This window comes from Marmota monax, unplaced genomic scaffold (assembly GCF_021218885.2).
Source record: "Marmota monax isolate L192 unplaced genomic scaffold, Marmota_monax_Labrador192_F-V1.1 WCK01_AAM20220418_F8-fsc00114, whole genome shotgun sequence".
NCBI classification, from domain to species: Eukaryota; Metazoa; Chordata; class Mammalia; order Rodentia; family Sciuridae; genus Marmota; species Marmota monax.
In genome coordinates, this window is record NW_026694943.1 from 5,980,372 (window position 1) to 6,002,424 (window position 22,053).

At 35.1% G+C, this 22,053-nt stretch overlaps 1 long non-coding RNA gene across 1 annotated transcript in view; it reads left to right on the plus strand.

Moving 5' to 3' along the window:
- Positions 1 to 22,053, plus strand: part of LOC131423530 (uncharacterized) — a 40,098-nt gene that overhangs the window by 12,585 nt on the left and 5,460 nt on the right. Inside the window, exon 2 of the long non-coding RNA XR_009225226.1 lies at positions 19,983 to 20,171. This is a non-coding gene — a long non-coding RNA (uncharacterized LOC131423530). The remainder of the gene's footprint in view (positions 1 to 19,982; positions 20,172 to 22,053) is intronic.

Genomic DNA, 22,053 nt, shown 5'->3' on the forward strand with positions numbered 1-22,053 from the left:
ATCTGAGAGCTCTTGGATCCTCAGAATCTCTAGAAGGTTGTTCACTGTGAGCCGATCATGATAACAGAAAATACAAGTTGCTGATGTGGTTTTTTGAGGAAAGACTAATAATTGATGGGTAACAAAACAAAACAAAACAAAAGGCTCACACAATCTCATCCTGGGGGACTTCTGCATCTGTGTCTAGGACTTTCCTTAATCTGAATAAGTGATTTGAGAATAAGATGCATACTAAGAATGAATATTAACTGAATAAGAAGGCACTCTTGGGAGTAGATGAATAATCTAACTCATGATGAAAACTTGAAAAATACTGAAGGTTTGTGATGGAGTTCTAAGAGGCTGGGCCTCCCAGGTGGGGTGAATTGTTCATTCAGAAATTCAGTTTTGTTAACTTTAATGATAAATCTCTAATAAATACATGAATGATTAAAAGCTGGCAAGAAATAAAGCTAAAAATATCCTCATATCTCAAATGATCTTTTATAAGAGATGATATAATTGCATTTCTTTTAACCCAATATTAGTTAACCACTTTTAGTGGTTACTTGTAGTAACACAAGTAACAAGTTACAAGTAACAAACCACAAATTGAAATATTCCATGATTTTCAACACTGCCAACGTTTTATACCATTATCATCATCATTGGACAAGTCACAAAAGCACTCTCCCTAGACTAGCATCAGAATGAAGTGTAGAGTTTAGAACTTATATTTTCAATGCTGGCCCTTTAACCTGTTTTTGTGAAGAAATTTCATCAAGGTCTATGACAGCAGGGGGCCATGACAGATTCTAAATAAATTCATCTCAACCCATGAATCTCCCTTCCAGATATTTATGTACCAGTAACTGAAAATCATAAAATGAGTCTGTTTTGATTTATAAAGTACTGTCAGATTCCCATCGTTTACACATCAAGTTCAGTGATCTGCTGATATTAAATCATATTTTACATTTGAACTCATCCATGCTAATGGGGGCTTTGTGTGTCCCTTTGCAAATTTCTAGTAATTTGCAAACTTTGACACATTATATTCCAATTGAAATCCATTTACCTTAACACAGTTTCTAGTTGCATCTCCTTGGTTACCACATGACACTCAAAATCATTAATTCTTAGAGGTTGGATTAATCAATATTATATTGAGTTTTCAGTTCTTATTATTAAAGACAAAATTTTCCTATGATTTGGGTTCTTAGAATATGAAGTAGAAAAAGACATAGTTAAAAGAGCTAAGAATGGAATCTCTACAACATTGGTTTTACTCTGTGCATCTTCCTCCATTTGCTCTGTTGCCTCATGTCCCAATTTTAATAAAACTTTTTTTTTTAATACCAAAGTCAGCTCACACACATAGCATGAAATCCTCAGATGGTTTCCCATGTCACTCAGAGGAAAATGCAGAGTTCCCACAGTCACTGACCAGACATGACAAGATCCCGGAGCATGCTCTGACAGCATGTACCTCTTCTCACTCCATGCACACCAATCACCTTGCTGTGCTCTGTACCCTGCACACTCCATCCTCACAGCTCTTGCTGGAAGCTCTTGGCCTGTGACACATTTTTCTGACATGCATGCATCTGGCTCCTTCGTGATCTTTAGGTCTTTGCTCTGAAATCTTTCTCAGTGAGGTCTTTCCTGATCTCCTTATATAGAAAACTCCTTCTTTATCACCCTCATTTACTTTATTTATCTTCATAGAACTTATTGTCACCTGAATTCATAGTATATTTTACACATTCATGTTTGATTAATTATCTGTCTTAGTAGAGTATAATTTCCATATATTGTTCAAGATTATGTTATCAGTATCTAGCATAGAGTCAGGGACACAATAAATACCGAAAACATGTTTATTAAGCATAGAAGATTCCTACTTCATTTAAAATGGTTTTGGCTCTTCTAGTTATTATGCCTTTCTATATGAATTTTAGAATTTTACCTTTATGTACAATAAAAGTTGAGATTTTCACAGGAATTGTGCTAAACTTGTATGCATCAATTTGAGGAAAATTAACTTCTTTACTTTGTTGGGTCTTCTAATCCATAAACAAGGTTGTCTTTTCATTTGCTTAGATCTGTAATTTTTTTCATTGGCATCATGTGGTCTGGTATGTTTTGTTAGAATTATACCCTAGAATTTCATTTGGTGAACAATTGTGAATGGTATTATATTTCTAATTTTAATGTTTATGTGTTCATTGCTAGTACAGAGATATATAATTGGTTCTTCAATGTTTATCTTGTATCCTTGGAACTAGCTGAATTAATGTATCTCCAGGAAGGATTTTTATTGTTTGTTTGTTTTAATTTCTTGGGATTTTTTTTTTGTATAGATAATGATATCATTTGCATATAAGAACATTTTCTATTTTTTTTTCCTTTCTGATTGGTTTGCCATTAATTTTTGCATTTAGGAGTGAAAGTGGCAATTCTTACCTTGTTTTTTTTCTGTTTATTTTTACTTTGTGAATTATAGTTATACATACTGGTGGCATTTGTTGTTACGTATTCATACATGCACACCTTGCCTTGTTAATAGAGGGGAATGGATTTAACTTTTAGTGTGAAATAAGTTAAATAAATAAAGGGGAAGCCATTAGTTTACTTGACAGGACATAGATTGACTATAGATTGTCTCTGTATCTGGGCTCTTATATAAGCAAAATGAAACTTGGAGTCATTTCTTAGAACTAACTTAAAACAAAAAGGCAAGCCTTACTCAATCATAAGCAGCCAGTCAGCTAATTGGTTATATAACGAATAACTTCACATTAGATTATATTAAAATAATGCAACTGTCTAGCTATAGTAAATTAAATAATTTTTTACTTCACTCCAGCATTCAGCCTATCAACACTTATTGCTCATGGTAATGGAACACAGTTCTCTGTTTCGAGTGTTGCCCAGTTCATGAATCATTTTTTTGCTTGAATAAACTCTGTTAATCTTACTTTGTCTAAAGTTTTTCTTTTAACATTTCTTTCAAATGTTAGATGTAAGTTTTTGTTGTCAATGTTCTTTACCAATTTGAGAAACTTTTCATCTATTCCTATTTTTTTGTGGGTTCTCATCATGAGTTGGTTTTGAATTTTGTTGAGTATCCTTTTTGTTTTTTGCACTAATTCATGTGATTATGCTATTTTCTTCCTTATCCATTACTATAGTGGATTATGTTGATTTTCAAATACAATAAATGAATCAGCACTGCATTCCTGGAGTGAACTCTTCTTGAGCATGACATATACTTTATTTAAAAATATAGATGAATTTTATTTTAAAACAATCTGCTAAATATCTCTTTCCCCCTCTGTATTCATGAAGAGTATTGATCTGTCATTTTTGTCCTTTCTTTTTATTCTTTTTACTCTTTCTCTTTTTTTTTTTAATTTTCTTTTTTGGCGGGGGCCGGGGGGATCCAGTTTTATAAATGAGTTGAGAAGTGTTCCCATTTTTTCTGTTTTTAGGAAGAGATTTTGTAAAATTGGTCTTAATTCTTAAAATTTGATAGAATTATCCAGAACAAACATCTTAATCTGGAAATTTCTTCATTGGAAGTGTTTAAATCATGAACACTTTTTTTTTTTTTTGATACTTGTAGGGCTGTGCAGTTATCTACTTTGTATGGAGGGAGCTGTGATAGCATTTTTGAGGAGTTTTGTCTTCAACATGAACTTTATGTGTTCACGGCATTTCCTTATTTTCTTTCCGATATCTGCATGGTCCATGGTAATACTCTGCTTCACCCCAGCAGATATTGATCATCTGTATCTTCTCTCTTTCTCTCTTTGCTAGACTGGTTAGAAGTCTGCCAATTATTTTGGTCTGTTCAAAAACCAGTTCTTGGTCCCATCACTTCCCTCTTGATGCACAGCAGCGGAGGGTGCTTCTTGTTCCTCTTGGATGGGGCTGGGGGATTCTCGCTCCCCATGTGGTCTCCATGGACACCGGTCTGGGGAGCGTACTAACTGGGTACTGATCCCAATTCTGATTCTCCCTAAAGCCTGCTGGGGGGAGTAGAAATACAGGCTGGCCCGCTGGCCTGCAGTGATGTGGAGGAGAAGCCCTCAGAACCTCTTAGCAAGGTGAGAAGCCCTACTCTTGGACTCCTCCTACTCCTCCTACTCCCTACTTGGTTTCTCTGGCACAGCTGGCATGGGAGTTGGGACCACTCTCTGCAGCCTCCTAGGATTGGATGTCGGAAGTTTTCAACTGATCTTTGCTAGCATGGGAGGAAGCACAGCGCTTTCTGTTATTTCCTGAAAGCTTTCTTTCTTCCTAGGTTGCCCCTTTCGTTGTTCTTTGGCTAGAAAAAACAGACTTTTTCTAGTGTTTTTTTCTTCTTTGCCCCTGTTGTGTTTCCAGGTTGTTGGCTCCTTTAGCTCCATGGCTGGTGTAAATGAGGCTGAGGGAAACCTGTGGCTGTGGAACGCACAACTGTGTCATTTCTTGGATCCTGAGACTCCTGCACTGTCTTCCTCTCCTCATATTTTAGCTTTATATCTAATCCCAGGTGTTTAGCTGTATTTAGCAGGAGAAACAGAAGAAAATATAGCCAAAACAGTCTATCTCAAGCACACTTTTGCTTTTTGTGTAATGCCATTGTTATGGAGATTGGATGGCCTTACATCTCTCTCTTTTCTTTTCCCTGACAGCATTTCCTCAGAGGGGAGATATTTCGTGCATTTCATCAAAATAACCAGACCAACAGAAACAATAAGAAAAACTAATGCTTCTGAAATCATCTCTTTTCATTTTCCATGAACATGTAATTTTTAAGTGCACAACCCTCTTCAGAATATCAAGTATGTGGTGCAGGAAGAATTTTACCCTTTGTCATTAGAGACTGCATTTTTTTCTGAAATCACTGGCTTGGTTAAAACCATTTTTGCCTAAATTTTTCAGTCAGGACATCAGATGATACTGTTAATACAGCAGTTCTCAAAAGAGTGCCTTGGGAGGAGGCCAGTTAGCAATGTCTTGAAACATTTTTGTTTTTTAAAAACTGAAGGATGGAGTGCTATTGTCAGTGGGCAGAGGCAGGGCTTGGTGCTAAATATCCCCAAATGCAAGGGACACCCTCACACTAAGCAACTATGTGGTCCAACAAATCGGTAGCAACACTCTGGAACATGTTCCTCTACAAGAGAAAATAGTATCAGTTGGCAAATAATAGGTGAAAAGAACTCTTTGAGAGAGCTACTAAGGTAGGAGAGAGAGTATAGCTTTCAAAAGTATAGCTTTTCAGCAGGGGCCCTGCAGTCAGAGAGTCAAAACTGAACACAGATTTTATGTGAGGAAGCAACGGCCTAGTTGTGTGGTTTGCATGAATAAATAATATGCACAGCAAGCGAGGTTGGGTGGCACAGGGGATGCTTAGCATTGCTAGTTGGAAGGCTAATTGGTACAAACATTTTGGAACATTGTCTGACAGAGACTAGGAAAGTTGATCATGCACCCACCTGTGACCCAGAATCCAAGGCCTGGGAATTCAGCCTAGAAACTCTTGTACTTTGCTACCAAGAGACTTGTAAATAATATACAGAGCAGCATTTTTCATAGTAGTCAAGAGCTGGCAACAACAACATTTTCCTCAGTAATAGAACAGACACCAAATTATGATTTATTCATATACTTGGATATTACAAGTGAATAGAAATGAGTGTCTTACAGTGACATGTATCAATACTGAACACTTCATAGACCTCAGTGAAAGGAAGAAGTCAGTCAGTGTTTACAGGCTATAGGCAGGACAGTTCTAGTTATAAGTTCAACACTAAAATATATTGCACAATAGCACAGGCTTGGTAAAGCTAGAATGAAAAAGCAGAGCAAGGAAATAATCATCTCAAATATCAGCATACTAGCTTTCTAAGAGTTAAGGATGGGGTAAGGCACGAGGTTCAGGGCTTCCTGGAACTGCATGTCCTGAGACTATTCACCTGATATTCCTTTATAAGCCATAAACATGTATTTGGTGTATTAGATGTATGGAAACTATGCTACTATTTAAGATTAAACAAAAACTATGTGAAAAATGTAGTGTTTAGGAATAATAACTCTTCAGGACATATATTCAAAAGAAGGAACCAAAAAATATTTATCACACATATTAGTAATGTCCAAATGGAAGGACAGCTTACCAGTTGGAAAAATAATCATGTACATACTATTTTATTAAAATAAGCTCAATATTCTTCTTACTTGCCAACCACAAGCTGATTATCTAAATCTCTTTGTTCTAAGTTAGAGTTAAAAGTCGAATTCTGATCATTGATCCAACTGATCTTGCAAATTAATGATCACCGGAGCGTTTTGGTTAACAGAAGATATTTGCTTTCTGCTTAACATAAGTACATTTGCTTTCTGGTTCATACACTGTCATGCCAATCTCTAAGCCAGCTTTCTGAAGAAGCAAAACTCGAGATTTCTTGAATATGATGGTGCCCCATGAACTGCTTTCTGCACCATCTGAAACTGTTGTTGGCATCCCTACTACTACAGTGTTCTGCACAATATTGCTATTTTATATGTGCAATGAGTTCTTTAATGCTTTCCAGCCATTTTTATGAATATTTTAATAATGGAACTCCATAATCACATGTAAAATAGGCAGAGGAGCTATTATCTACCTTCATTAACTGAAGAAAAAATAGGTCAAGGAACAAACACAGCATATTATTATGCAGACTAGCTGTGCACACAGTGAAATAAGACTCTAAAAACATAAGAGAGTGAAAAAAATAAAAAATAAAATGTGTGTGTGTGGAAGAATTTATGTAAGATAAAAATAAATATACCAAAGCAACATAATATGTCATAAAAAGAGACACATAAATCATATTTATACAAATGAAACACATTAAAATGGTCATTTGTAATGGTAGAAAGAATGAAAATTGGGAATAGGAGAAAACTGGGATTAATTAAAGAAAATAAGAGAAAATTATAGTACAGACAAAAATATGAGATTTTTGATTGTTATTTATTTTTCACCCATAAGCTGCATTATTAAAATATCCAATATTAGAATGTGGATCTCCAGAATAAAATAAAAATAGAAAGATGTTTTTCTTTAGCCTATACTTTATGATGTGAAAAGCAATGCAGTAATAATTGTGGAAGGAATTGTGGAAGGACTAAAATTCCTAGGACTGAAATTTCTACCCTGGAAAAACAAAGTTGGAGATAAAACATATAATCATAAGAAAAGTTAAAAAATAGAATAGCAGCAGATTGAAATCATAGTTCATGTGAACTATTAGAATTGATGTCTCAATGCTGTGCTGATGAATTGTCAACTGACTTGTGCCAGGAATAATTACTGTGTCTCATTCATGAAAATAATACATGTTGAATATCACTCAGTTTTCCTAGCACCATTTGTTGAAAAACATATCATTTCTCTAACGTATTTTTTCAGTAACTTCATGAAGAATCAAATGACTCTATCTGTGTGAATTAGTCTGTCTTTTCTGTTGGTCTTCATATCTATTTTTATATAAATTTTCTGCTGTTTTCGTTAACAGCTAACATAATTTGGCTATTCTGGGTATTTTATTCTTCCATAGGAGTTTTATGACTGATTTTTCTAGTTCTGTGAAGAATCTCATTGGTAGTTTGATGGGGATTGCATTGAATTCGTGTATTGATTTTCACTGTATGGTTATTTTGACAATATCAATTCTACCTATCTAAGAACATGGGAGGTCTTTCCATCTTCTAAGATCTTCTTCAATTTTTTCTTCAATGTTCTGTAATTTTCATTGTAGAGGGCTTTCACTTCTTTGGTTAGATTTATTCCTAATTTTTTTTAATGCTCTTGTTAATGGAATTGTTTTTCTGATTTCTTTCTCAGCAGATTCATTATTGAAGTATAGGAAAGAAAGCTATTAATTTTTGCATGTTGATCTTAACATTTTGCTACTTTGCTAAATTTATAAGCTTCAGTAATCTTCTGGTGGAGGTTTCTTTGGGTCTTTTAAGTATGAAATTATGTCACCAGCAGGCAGAGATAATTTAACTTCTTCTTTTGCTATTTGTATGCCTTTAATTTCCTTCTCTTGCTGATGGCTCAGGCTGGAGTTTCCAGAACTACATTGAATAGGTAGCAGTGAGAGTGGACATCCTTGTCTGGTTCCTTACTTTAGAGAAAAATTTTCATTTTTTCTTCATTTATTCTGATGTTGAGTTGAGGCTAGTTTTATATAGATTTTATGATTTTGCTGTAAGTTTCTTCTATCCATAGTTTCTTCAGTGCTTTTTATGAACAGGTGCCAAATTCTACTGAATGTTTTTCTGCATCTATTGAGATATTCGTGTGAATTTTGTTCTTAATTCTATTTATGTGTTGAACTATATATTTTTTTGATATGTATAAGTTGAGCCAAACTTGCCTCCCTGGACTGAAACCAACGTGATCATAGTGTACAATATTATTAATGTGTTTTTCAATGCAGATTTTATTAAGGATTTTTGCATCTTTGTTCAACAAAGATATTGTTCTGTAGTTTTCTTTTCTTTGTGTATCTTTGTCTGGTTTGGTATCAGGGTGATAATGGCTTCATAGAATGAGTTTGGAAGAGTTCCCTCTTTTTTCTATTCCATGGAATAATTGGAAGAGGATTGAAATTATGACTTAACTGAGAATACATCTGGCTCCTAGAGTTTCTTATTTGAAAGGCTTTAAATTTTTTTCTTCTAATTACTTATACATGACAGTAGAATGCATTTTGACATATCATACATAAATGAAGTATAATTTATCATTCTTCTGGTTGTACATGACGTAGAATTACACCAATCATATATGCACATAGGGTAATAATGTATGATTCATTCCGCTGTCCTTCCCATTCCCAGAACCCCTGCCCTCCCTTCAATCTCTTTTGTGAAATTCAAAATATCTCTATTCTTCCCTACCCTGCCCCTCCCTGCTTACTGTGAATTAGCATCTGCATATCAGAGAAAACATTTGGCCTTTGTTTTTTTGAGATTAGCTTATTTTATTTAGCATGATATTCTCCAGCTCCATCCACTTACTGACAAATGTCATGATTTCATTCTTCTTTAAGGCTGAGTAATATTCCATTGTGTATATATACCACATTATCTTTATCCATTATTCTGTTGAAGGGCACCTCCTAGGTTGGTTCCATATTTTAGCTATTGTGGATTGAGCTGCTGTAAACACTGATGTGGCTACCTCATTGTTGTATGCTGTTTTTAAGCCCTTTGGGTATAAACTGAGGAGTGAGACAACTGGGTCAAATGATGGTTCCATTCCAGATTTTCTAAGAAATCTTCATACTACTTTTCATAGTGGTTGTAGAAAGTCTTCTAATTACTCCTTCAATCTTACTGCTTGATATTGGATTGCTTATATATAAACAATCCAATATGTATATATATATATATATATATATATATATATATATATATATATATACATAAACAATCCAATATACATTTATATGTGTTTATATATACACATATATATGCTTGATTCAATTTGGATAGGCTATATGTTTCAAGAAATTTTTTACTTCTTGACTTTCCAATTTATTGGAATATAAGTTTTCAAAATAGTTCCTAATGATCCTCTGGATTTCAGAAATGTCTGGGGTGATATCTCCTTTTTCAAGTTCAATTTAGTTGATTTAGGTTTTTACTCTTTTTCTTTTGGTTAGATTGGTTAAGAGTTTATCAATCTTGTTTATCTTTTCAAAGAACCAATTCTTTGTTGCATTGATCGTTTACACTTTTAAATTCTCAATTTCACTAACTTTGTCTCTACTCTTAATTTTTCCTATTTTCTACTGGTTTTCCTTTTCTAGATCCTTGAGATGTATGATTAGATTATTTGTTTGTGGCCTTTCTTTTTTTAATGTAGGCATTTAATTCTATGAACTCTTACCTCTGCTTTACTTGTTTGTAAGAGCCTTTGATTTCTTCTATGACCAGTTCCTCATGCAAAAGCATATTATTTGCTTTCCACTTGTTAAAATGGTTTCTGTTTTATTCTTTTTTTTAAAGCAGGGATTGAACCCAGGGGAATTTAACCACTGAGCCACATTTGGTTTTTTTTTTGTTGTTGTTGTTGTTGTTTTTTGGAATGTCATGATCCATTTTTAATTTTGAGACAGGTTCTCACTAAATCGCTTAGGCCTCACTAAATTGCTGAGGCTGACTTTGAACTCACGATCCTCCTGTCATCCTCTCAGCTACTGGGATTATAGGTGGATGCTACCACACACAGCTAGTTTCTGTTTTTTATTTTGTTATTGAGGATTAACTTCAATCCAATATAATCTGCTAAGATTCAAGGGGTTATACATTTTTAAAAATATTTTCAAAGACTTTCTTTGTGTTCTAAAATATGATGTGTTTTGGAAAAGGTTTGTGTAGAGCTGAGAAGGAAGTGAAGTCAATTGTTGATGATCAGAATATTACATAGACATCTGTTTGGTCCATTTGATTAACATTAATTTTTTAGGTCTAAAGAGTCTTAGTTTATATCTGGATGATCTAAATGTTGGTGAGAAAAGAGTGTTAAAATCATCTAGTATTGTTTTTTTTTTTTTTTTTTTTGCAGTCTTTCTAAGGCTTTATGTCAATTAGTTTTTGTTTTATGTATGTGATGCACTGATACTTGGGGCATAAATATCTCCAATCATTGTATCTTGTTTTTGGATAGTTACCTTAACTATAAAATGACACTTTTTGTCTCTTCTGATTAATTTTAGCTTGAAATGAACTTGGTCAGCTGAGAGTAGCTAATCCTGATTGCTTTCAATCTTCATTTGTGTGGTATACCTTTTTACATCCTTTCACCTTCAGCCTTGAACATTTTTGTTTTTAAGGTGAATCTCCCATAAACAACATGTGGTTGGGTCTTGTTTTTAAATCCACTCTGCCAGACTATGGTTTTTAATTGGAGAGTTCAGACTATTCATATTCAGTATTATTCTAGAAAGATAATTTTTATTTTCTGACATTTATTTCTAATGTTTAGTTCATATTTGACTGTCTTTTTACTTGGCTGTTCTGATGAGATTCAACTACTTGCTTTCTCTGTGTTGGATTTTTGTTTCTGCTGTATATAATATTTCATCAAGCATTTTCCATAGTGCTGGCTTAGCCATGAATTCTTATAATTTTTGTTTAGCTTAAGTTTTTATTTCAATTTCTCTGAAAGATGACTTTGATGGGTATAACAATCTTGTTTGACAACCATTATCTGTCAGGATATGGCAAATAGTATTTTAAGTCCTTTTGGCTTTTAGAGTCTGGGCTGAGGTATAACAGAAGGTCTAATTAGTTTATTTTTAAATATGTCTTGATGTTTTTTTCTTATGACTTGGTGTTTTCTATCCTTGTTCTGTGCATTAAATATTTTAATAATAATGTGTCTTGGAGAGATTTTTTTTTTACTTTTGTCTATTTGGTGTTCTAAATACCTCCTGTATTTGGACTTTAATCTCATTCCTAAAGTTTGGAGGATTTTCTGACATTATTTCACTGAAAAGCTCATAGCTCGTGTATTGTATTTTGATATCTTCTTCTAAGCTAATAATTCTTAGATATGGTCTCAATCTTATCCCAGATTTCTTGGATATTTTTGTCCTGGACTCTTTTCTTTATTGTTGACTTTGTTTTCAAGATTATACGCCTTATCTTTAAGGCTTAAAAATCTGTCTTCTTCATTGTCCAACCTATTGGTAATGCTTTCAAATAAATTTTTAATTTGATTTATTGAATTTCTAATTTCCAGGATTTATGTTTTGATCTTTTCCAGATGCTCTATTTCTTCATTGAAATGTTCTTTCACTTCTGTATTTTCTTTCTTAGTTTCCCCTTAGATTTTCTTTTAGTTCATTGATCATTTTATATTAAATTTCTATATTCTTTATCCAACTGTTTTTTTTTTTTTACTGTAGTGTCAGTGGGATCAGTTGTTGAAGTGTTGTGAGTTTTTTAGGGCGACTTGTTCCTCTTTATTTTTTATATTATTTGTATTTCTACCCATACAATGGAATGAATGTTTCTTCTATTTTTTATTTAATGGACTATTTAGTGATCTTCTTTCTCTGAAACACAAGGTGGGTGAATGTGTAAGTGTACACACTCCATGTGTACCCACTGTTTTGCCCATTGTTCAACATCACTTTGAGAGAAGATTAAAAAAACCCTATTAATTGCAATCACTTCAGAGCATAGTTCTGTACTGACAAACCTTAGAAAAGTAGCTTACTGAAAATGTTCTATAGAATTCTTCTCATCCAGGTATAAAATTGGAGTGATGTTCTTGAATAGGTTGAGAAATCAGTTATTAAAGACAGTAAAATTGTTATTGAACTATGTAGGATCTGAAAAGGGGAAAAGAGAAAAAAATGAACCAAGGAAAAAAAGAGAAAGAGATAAAAAGACAAAAATAATGCAAATTAAGATAAAAAGAAGAAATCGTAGGGGATTTGAGACAGGAACAGGTAATTCAAGATGGAAAAGAAAGATTAAGTGTAAGTGTAGACCTGAACTAGGACAGGGAAGATAGAAAGAATGTTTAAAATTAATTCTTGAAAATATAGAAGAAAAGCAATCAATTGAGGATTACAGAATCAAATAATAAGGGCATATCTATTAATTCAATAAAAATTATCTGTAAGGTTAAAAATGACATTGGAACTATATATGATATTTCATACTCAGCTATTTGAGCCAAGAAGATTTCTTCAAATCCTAATTTAGATTTTATCAGGATTTGGGACTTTTAGAAGATGTCCACTGCTCCTCAGCTTTACCCGTTTCCCTGGATGTGGAGGTAATGATCACACTAGCATATCTCTGATATATTTCTCAGAGGTTCCCTCTAATTTTTGGTTTGTTCAGGTACCTACTAGCTTTCTGGTGGGTCAAAGATGGTCCTTAATTGTCTATGACTGAGCATCCATGTTACTCCCTGTTAGGGGATGTGGTTTGTATGTTTTCCTGAGGAAAAGCTCCTTCTACCCAATACTGTTAAATTCAGTGTTGGCTTCCCCAGGTATATTTCAGTATGTGGTGTGGAGGTCTTTGCTGGAAGTACAGTGGTCTGGTTGAAATGGTGCTGGGTGATCTGTGGGAGGGTATAGGGCTGCTGTCCCCTTTGGAGTGTGTAGATCTCAGGCCAGTGGGATTGTATCTGAGCACACTGGGCAGTGGTGGCTGGTGTCTATGTGATGCTCCTCTGAAGGACTGTTTGTGAGGTATAATGCCTTGTGTGTATGAGGTTCTCTGCTAGCTATTTGGAGTTATACTCAAGAAATGCCTTCTGTGAGTCTATGTACCTGAAAGGATCCAATTGGATTATCCAGGACTTGCATCTGCGGATACTCTAAGAGATGCTGGGGCACAGGAGCCACATCCCTGTGTTGCTATGGCTTTCTTATCAGCCATTGGTGTTTGTAAATCATCTTGAAGGCCCCTATTTTGTGTGTTTGGAAGACATTCCATCTGCTAGTCATGTCTGTTGAGTGCACAGAGCTCATAGCTGTTGCAGGCTGCTATGGAACACTGAATGCCCACTCCCCTGTGCCATCCCCTGTGTGGCAGATATATGCATCCATGAGACTTTAAGTGATGGTTTGTAGCACAGAAATATCTACTCTGGCTGTTGCAGATCACTGGGGGTTTACCCACCACTCTCACTGAAGTAGTGTCAGCTGACCCATCTGCATCTGAGCTCCTATGGTTGTGGCTGTGAGGACTACTGAGTTAGGGTTCATATTCCCTGGAAGTGATTTCTTCTCTAGTCAGCTCCTTCCCACTCCCCTTATGTGTGATGAGTGGGAGAGGTTTTTGTAAACCTCAGCTATTATTCCTCTACAAGGACTTTCTCTGATGGATTACTGAGACAACCCATTTCAGAGGCATTTCCTATGGTTTTATTTGTTACTGTTTGAGGTGGGGAGCAGATGTATAGATTTAATTACTACTAGGGAGGCCTTCTAGCTGTGGTCTCTACAAATTCAGCACAGTCTGGGCTGGATTGTGCAATCTCCACTATTTTTGCTGCTCCTGCCTGTTTTCACTGAGAATTTTCTCTGAAGAATGCTTATTATTGGCTTCTTCACATCAACTTTTCTATTTCCTCAAGGTGGCTTAAGGTTTGCATAGCCTATTCGGAAACTCCTCATTTGCAAGTCTAGCATAAGTGGCCTTGCAGTTTAATTTGAAATGTGGGAGGATTTATACTCATTATTTTGTTCTAAGTCTTTTGAAACCCTTTCCAAAATTTTAACATAATTTAAAATTTAAATGTAATTTTGCTAAATCCTGAACAATTCCTTGCCCTCAGGCTAGGATTATGCTAACATCAATCCAACTTTTTAAAAGTTTTTGGAATGTCCTAGTTAATATTGTAAATGTGCTTTGTGATTGTTACAAAATGGATGTAATAAAATTGATGTAAATACAAATAAAATAGGTGCAATACAAAATAGACACAATACAAATTGATAAAAATAGTTGAACATAATCTTACATACTTTGATGATTCACACATACTTTGATGATTACTAAGCATCAACTAAATAGATCAATCTTTGTGAATATAATGCTGCTGATTTAGAAAATTTTAAAAGCAAAACATTACCTATAATGTTGGATTCTAACTTTCATCTCAAGAAAATGAACTGCTGGTCTCCACACTCTACCGTGTGTGTGTGTGTGTGTGTGTGTGTGTGTGTGTGTGTATAAAACCTTCAGACATTTGTTCCTAGAATAGTTCTCTGCCTGGAATAATTTTTTCCAAATTAATTTCCCTATAGGATAAAATGTTGCCCCATTCTTCAACTTTTTCAATTATATATCTCACAATTTTTTTTCCAAAATATTTTTTAAGGTTTTCTTCTTTGTTTGAATTACTGTGACATAATGTTATGTTTCTTGAGTTTTGACTATATAGACATTTCAGAGTAAAGTGGTTTCACAATGTAGAAAGACTGTTCGGAAGGGAGGTGGGCTGGGACTTTAGAGACCTTACCCTTGGATGGTATCCTTATTTGGATGAATTCAACACCATTCTGTGTCTTTCCTTAGGCACTCACTTGAGACCCCTGCCCCATTATAGACTTATAGTATCAGAAATCTGATTTTCTTAAATCCCAAAACGGATTCATCTCTCAAGAATGACTTCAAATTAAATAAGCTTTCAAAGTCTGATGTATAAATCAAGACTTATGTTTTACTTTAAAATAAGAATTATAAAGGCCAAAAATATTTTTAACAAGTTATTTTCCTGCAAAAATAGATGAGAGGTCAAGTTATAATTAGAAAGACGTTTAGTGAGTATGAGAGCCAAATAAATTGGGTGAATTTGTTTCATTTTAATATTTTATGGCATTAGGTTAAGAAAGTCTGATGCATCATTTCCCACAAATATGAGATGCTATTGGGGCCAGGTAGCTCTTGTCTCTGGGTCAAAACTCTCTCTCTCCTGAACAGTTAGAACAGTACTATTGGCTTTTACCTTAGTAATATAATTTTTATATCATTTCTGGGACGAGAGAAACAATGTCATTTTAGGAACCAATCAAAACTTTTCAGGAATTGGAGTATTGTTTTTGAAGTGAAGTCACATATATCTAATCCTTTGGGTGTAGATTTCAGAATTTAATGCTTTTCTATATTCATGAAGTTTTGAATATATCCCACCCTACAGCACTCACTATAATAATTTATAACCTGTGAAGAACAGTAACATGGAAGGAACAACTTCAGAGTTACTGTTCTTCACAGGTTATAGATTATTAAGTGCAGAACCACATCTGAAATGATCCTTGGATTGCTATTAAATGCCAGATACGGTTTAGAGTCTTTAATAAACAATTAACACATGTAAGTTTTCTTGTTTTTGTTTTTAACCACCTTGGTAGTTATGGTAATAAATAAGTATCTTATTAAGTATTGATAAGAGGTTATGGGAGGTATTAGTTCTTTGATCATCAGGTGACATTTGAAATTGTATTGTAATTAATCAAAACAAGAACCTCAATTTTGGACTGCCTTAATGCTCTACTGTCTGACTCAATATATGTTTCATATGATTGATTAATATAAACATGTTAAACAGCCTAATAATCAATTGTAAGGTCATTAAACGCCCTGGAGATTGATACTATTTTATTGCCAAATGGATAAACTGCCCCATTTAAACTGAACCATCCATCCTTTGATCCAACAGCCAGCAAGGCAAGATACAATATGAAGTCTCTATCAGTATTAAAAGCAGTGAATTTCACTAAAAATGTACTTTTGCTGAGTCAAAAAAAAGAGTAATGTTAATCATACTACCAAAACCCTTTATTGATTTCTCTATGGGATAAAAAGTCCAAGAAATTAAGAAAACTCAGTGTTCAAAAAATTATGACAGTATTTTTCTGACTTGGTTGTTTTTCAATTACTATTTTTCTCAACAGCATAATAAATGTCCCAATAATATTACTTAGAAAGTGAATAAACATTCCCAGCTCAATGGCAATTTGTGCTTAACTAAGTTCAGAAATATGATTGAGCAAGAATAAATGCTTTATTTTGGATCATAAACATGACTATTTCTATCTCTAGATCTAATATGCTAATGATATGAATAAATAATAAATGTATGAGTTTTCGGCATGTTAAATAAATTAACACTACTTTAAACCAATATTGCTTAAATAGTCTCAAAATTACTGGCATATTGAAATAGGTTATGGAGTATTTTCACCAAGAAGAATGTGAGGAATTAATTTAGAAGCATTAAAGGTAAACGGAATATCCTGAATTTTCCAGTATAAAGACACAGTGCAGGAAGTGGCCAGAATGTTAATGGGTCTATTCCACAAAGTAGTCATTGCAAGATCCTTTCTAGGAAAGTTTTCACAATAGAGTCATATTACTGTTTGGGAAGAGGAGAATGGTAGTTTATATGAATTCCCTAGACCTTCTGTATTTGCTGTTGGTTCTTTATTAATAAAATTTTCATTATGTCAGAAAGCTTGAGAAACCTTTAAAAAATAGCTGCCATTGACTCACCTACATAGGGAGCAAACAGAGAACTACCATAAGAATCTGACACTGCAGAAAGATATTGTTTTAGTTTCCTAGGGCAACCAGGACAAGATACTGTACCACACACTTGGTTGCTTAAAACAATTGAAAGTTATTCTCTCACCATTCTAGAGCCCAGAAACCCAAAACCATAGTGTCCACAGGGCCAGGTGCCTCTGACGGCTGAAGGACAGATCCTTCCTTGCCCCTTCCTGTCATCCAGTATTTCTGCAATCTTTGGCGTTCTTGGGTGTGTAGAGAGAATACTCCAGTTTCTGACTGTGTTCATTTGATTTTTTTTCTCTCCTCTTATAGGGACCCTGGACACAAGATTAAGGTCAAAGGAGCCCATTTTAATTTGATTACATCTTCTAAGATCGTATTTCCAAACAAAATCATGATTGCAGACTGTAAGGGGTGTTTAGAACTTTACCATATCTTTTCAGGGGACGCAATACAACCCATAACGCCCTCTATTCACACTTCACCTCAGGTGTGGTTTTTTCTCTTCCATTATTCTGGATTGTTGAGAGCCACAGCCCAAGGGGCCCCAGCAAACTTCCAGCTGCCAGCTGATGATTGGCTCACAGCGGCCCCAGCAACATCTAGCTGATTGGCTCCTCTGCGGTGATGCTCATTGGGCTGGTTCCCTGCCCTTTCAGACCACGTCTCATTGGGGGACTTTTTTGGCTCCACCCACACGACCAAGCCAATCGGCCTCAAGAGCAGGAGGATTGTGGGAGGTGGAGAGGCGTGTGGTTGTGAGAGAGGCTTGTGGGAAGCCAGTGGTGGCAGTTGGGCTCTGAGGGTTTTTCCTGAGGAGCTGTTTTGTTTGGCGTGTGTGGTTCTAAAAATAAAGTTCGTTTCTTTTGACAAGTGGCTCCTTAATTGTGCCCAGCCAGACTGCGGCACTGGATGAATTGTGCTTTGCTCCAAACTAAACCCTCAACACTCCACTTATACACTAAATCCCAACCTCTCTGATCTCAATGACATCTCTACAAAAAATTTTCTTCTCTGTTATGTATTACATGCTTTTCTCTCTTTACTAAACCATCATCAGTGACATAGGAATGTATGAAATTTCTTTCATCTTAAAAACAATCAGACATAAAAAATAAAACTCTTACATCGCCTCACATCTCCCTTTTGCTAATATTCAATTTATTTGCTCTCTCTTGCGGCAGGACTCCACAAATGAGTTTTTCATACTTCCTGTATCTAATTCTTTCCTTCTTATGCTTTCTACCACTACTTCACTAAAATTGATCTTGCCAAGGATGACAATGACATTTATGTTGCTGAATTCAATGGATGACTTAGTTTCCTTTTTAAGTAAAATGATTTTAATGGCTGGGACAAAATCTTAGAAACATATGCTAGAGGTCATGAAAATAGCATTTTCTTTAGAGAAACTTTTGACATTTAAAAAACAAAAGTACGATAAAACTTTTAAGGTATCAGTAAAGACTAAATCAATTTGGAAATAAAAAATGTTTCAAATGCTTTAGATATATCTAAAAGGAAGAAAATTTGGAAGTCAGTGTTGAGTCTCCATGAATTATGTATAGTTTTAGCATTCCTTTAATGAATATTTCAGCCAAAGATTATGGTACTTCAAAACAATGAATCATGTTCAAAATGTAAGCTCTTGTCATAACTGCAGTGCTGCAGCTCTTCTAAGGAAAGCGATACAAGCACCCTCTGTCCCCCTGAAGCCTGAAGCCTGCAGTCATATCTTAGAGAAAGTCATTATAAAGCAACCTGTTCTGTCTTGGATCTCCTTAATGTTGCTTTCTGTGGAGTTTAAACATGACTCCATTTCCCATAAAGTTCAGCGTTAAGTAGTGCATTAAGTATATTTGGCAGGGATAAGGTTGTAGTTTTCTTGGGGTTTGTATGAGATGTCTGTTAGAGGTGGTAATTGGACCAAAACTGTGTATAAAGTACACTCTGTAAGGAGGGTGGGACCCACTTTTCAAAAACCCCTTTATTTTGAAGTCAATATTATTTGCCACTCAGTGTTTTTGCAACAGTCATGGTTTCTAACTTTTATTTGTTCCTATAATTTGGGATCTGTCTATTGGCAAGAGCTTAGTGAAACCTGAAATTTGGCATTTGAGTGCTTGTAATTTTGTGCACACTTCTATCTCTTCAAATGAACCAATGATTTGTTTGGGATTATCTCTCCCAGGCTGGGATGATGTGAGCTATTTAAGAGGAAGGTTATGACTTACTCACTTCTATGATCTCATTTTATTTTTCTATGTCTGAGATATTGCAAGCACTCAAATGTTTGAAAAAAAGAAAACCACTGGCTTAAAAACACAGTTCATTATAAAACTTATGAAAATTTAAAATATGATTTTGAGAGCTTAGTCCCTGCTTTTGAGTCACACTTTTCTGTTTCAATGTGTCTTTTTTATGCATGTCAAGAGTTAATTTAGATAGCTTTTAAAACTAGAGAATAATGGATATTGACATATCCATTACTGAATAATTGAAATAAATTAGTGGTCTGGAATTGTGTGTAATTGTCAAGATTTCTACTCCAGTGCAAAATGTATGTGTTAATATTTCTTCTATGTGAAAATATTCTTTCATTTTTCCCTAGACGATTGCTTTGTTAAGAATTTATTGCATTTATGATTATTCCATTTGTGCTGCTATAACAGGATACCACAGACTGGGTAGGAAATTTATAATGAACCAAAATTTATTTTTCATAGTTATGGAAGTGGAGAATCCAAGGTGAAGGCACTGGCGTTTGATCTGATGTATTAGCTTTCTGTGACTATAACAAATATCTGGGATTGTCAACTTTTAAAGAGAAAGGTTTATTTGGGATTAGTTTTGGAGCTTCCAGTTCATGAATAAGTAGATGCATTGCTTATTTTATACCTCAGGTGGGAAGCAGCATATTATGCAGAAGTGTGCAGTGGAATAAATTCACTCCATTCATATCTGGAAAGAGTAAAAGACAAGGAGGAAAGTAGCAGGCTCCCACAAGTCCCTTCCTTGGCACAACCCTAATGATCTGAAGACATTCACCAGGCTCCACCTCTGCAAGTTTTCGCCACCTCAAGGCTGAACAGGTACTAAGTCTTGGACACATGGAGGGCATTCCACATCCCAACCATAGCATCTGCTGAGGACCGTCTTGTCGCATTCTCACATGGCAGAAGGCAGAAGGGAAAGCTGGCTAATGGCTGAGTGAGGCTGCTTTTAGAAGGGCTTTAATCCCACTGAAGAAGTTGTGGGACCCTGTCACCCATTGAAGGCCTTGCCTTGTTATGCTGTCACATTGGCTATACCCAAATTTGGAAGGAACGGATCACACTGCACCACTGTGACAGTAGGTTCCAGTCTTGTCATATTTAGAGAACTCAACCACACCCATCTGGGTATTTGGGGATCTCTTCTTATGGAAATGCTTTCCAATTTCTTGTTTGTACTGCAGATTGCCTTTTAAAACTTTTGCTTATATAACATGCGATCTTGTTAATTATTTGAATTTAGTTTTTCAGAGCATTTTTTTTGACAATATCCTGAGGAATTATTTTATTTCACAATTTGGTTCTAAAACAATCTCATAATGAAAATTTTCTTAGTATTAGTCTCAGTAAAATTCAAAGCAAATAATTAGATCATCACTAATTTTTACATCATTTTCTTTAGTACTATATTAATCAAGGTCTTTTACTGACAGCCTCCTTGATTTGTAGCCTTATTGGTAGAAAGAAACAAAATCATGCTTTATTTGACTTTGAAGCCCCTTTGGCACATTCAATTTAATCTTTATTTGCACAGTCTTTTCATGAGCATTCTCTATAAATATAATAAAGAAAATAGTTTGGAGGTTTTTTTTGGAGACTTTGACAGTTTGCTGTACTGAGTTTTGATGGAGCCTATAAGCTTTCTGATGAGGTATATAATGTATAATTCTTATTTCTAATTTATTTCTTTAAAAATCTTCAGTTTCCTTGAAAAGTACTCATTTTAACATGCATATTTTAAACTTCAATTTGATACTGCTACATTTTTAATTTTTTATATAACAATAGAGGGATAAATTTCGTTTCAAACATTTCTTTTCCTTGATAGAAAACTGGATTTACGTGTTCAATCATCGCCTCACAGCTTTTGAGTTAGTGGGCTTTCTGTTGCTATGACAAATAACTGGGATAATAAATCTGTAAAGAGGACTAGTTTACTTTGGTGGTTCCAATCCATGGTCAATTTGCCCTGTTGTTTTTGGGCCTGTGATAGGGAGTGCATGGTGGAACAAAGCTGCTCCTCTCATGGCTGGGGTATGAAAAAAAGGGAGGAAGTCACCAGAGTCCCAATATCCCCTCCAAATGCACATCCCCAAAGACCAGAGCACCTCCCACTAAGCCCTATCTCAAAGTTTCCACCACTTCCCAATAGCTTCACCCGGGGGAACCAAGTCTTTAACACATAGGTTGGGGGAGCCTTGAAGATCCACACTCTAATGGATTTTGTGTATGCTATTGAAAATGTGAACAGTTATATTTCCTTTACTCTATGTTCGAAACATATCTTCCCCTGCAATAGATATTTGTTCCATTTAGTATCCTCTCACTGTAGTTCCTGGAGACCTGGTGCCCTACAATGACATTCAAACCTTTGCCTGGCCAAAGGAACCTTATCTCTGAAGACCAGGGATTTCTCTCATTAAGGTTCACATCTGAGGACCACTCTGGACACTTCACACAGGAGCAGAATCATTACTACCACTTACTAAGCACTCACCAATGCCAGATAATGTGTAGTTGTATCATAAACGTTCTTTGATTAAATTCTCACAAAAATCTGATGGAATTGGTAACCTCATGTGCCCTTTATAATGAGGACGCTGAAATTAGACAGTTTGAGTAACTTGACTTTGATCCATAGTGAGTAGATGAGGTGGGGATTTAAACTCAGGCTGGGGGCTTCTGGAATCTCTGCCTTACA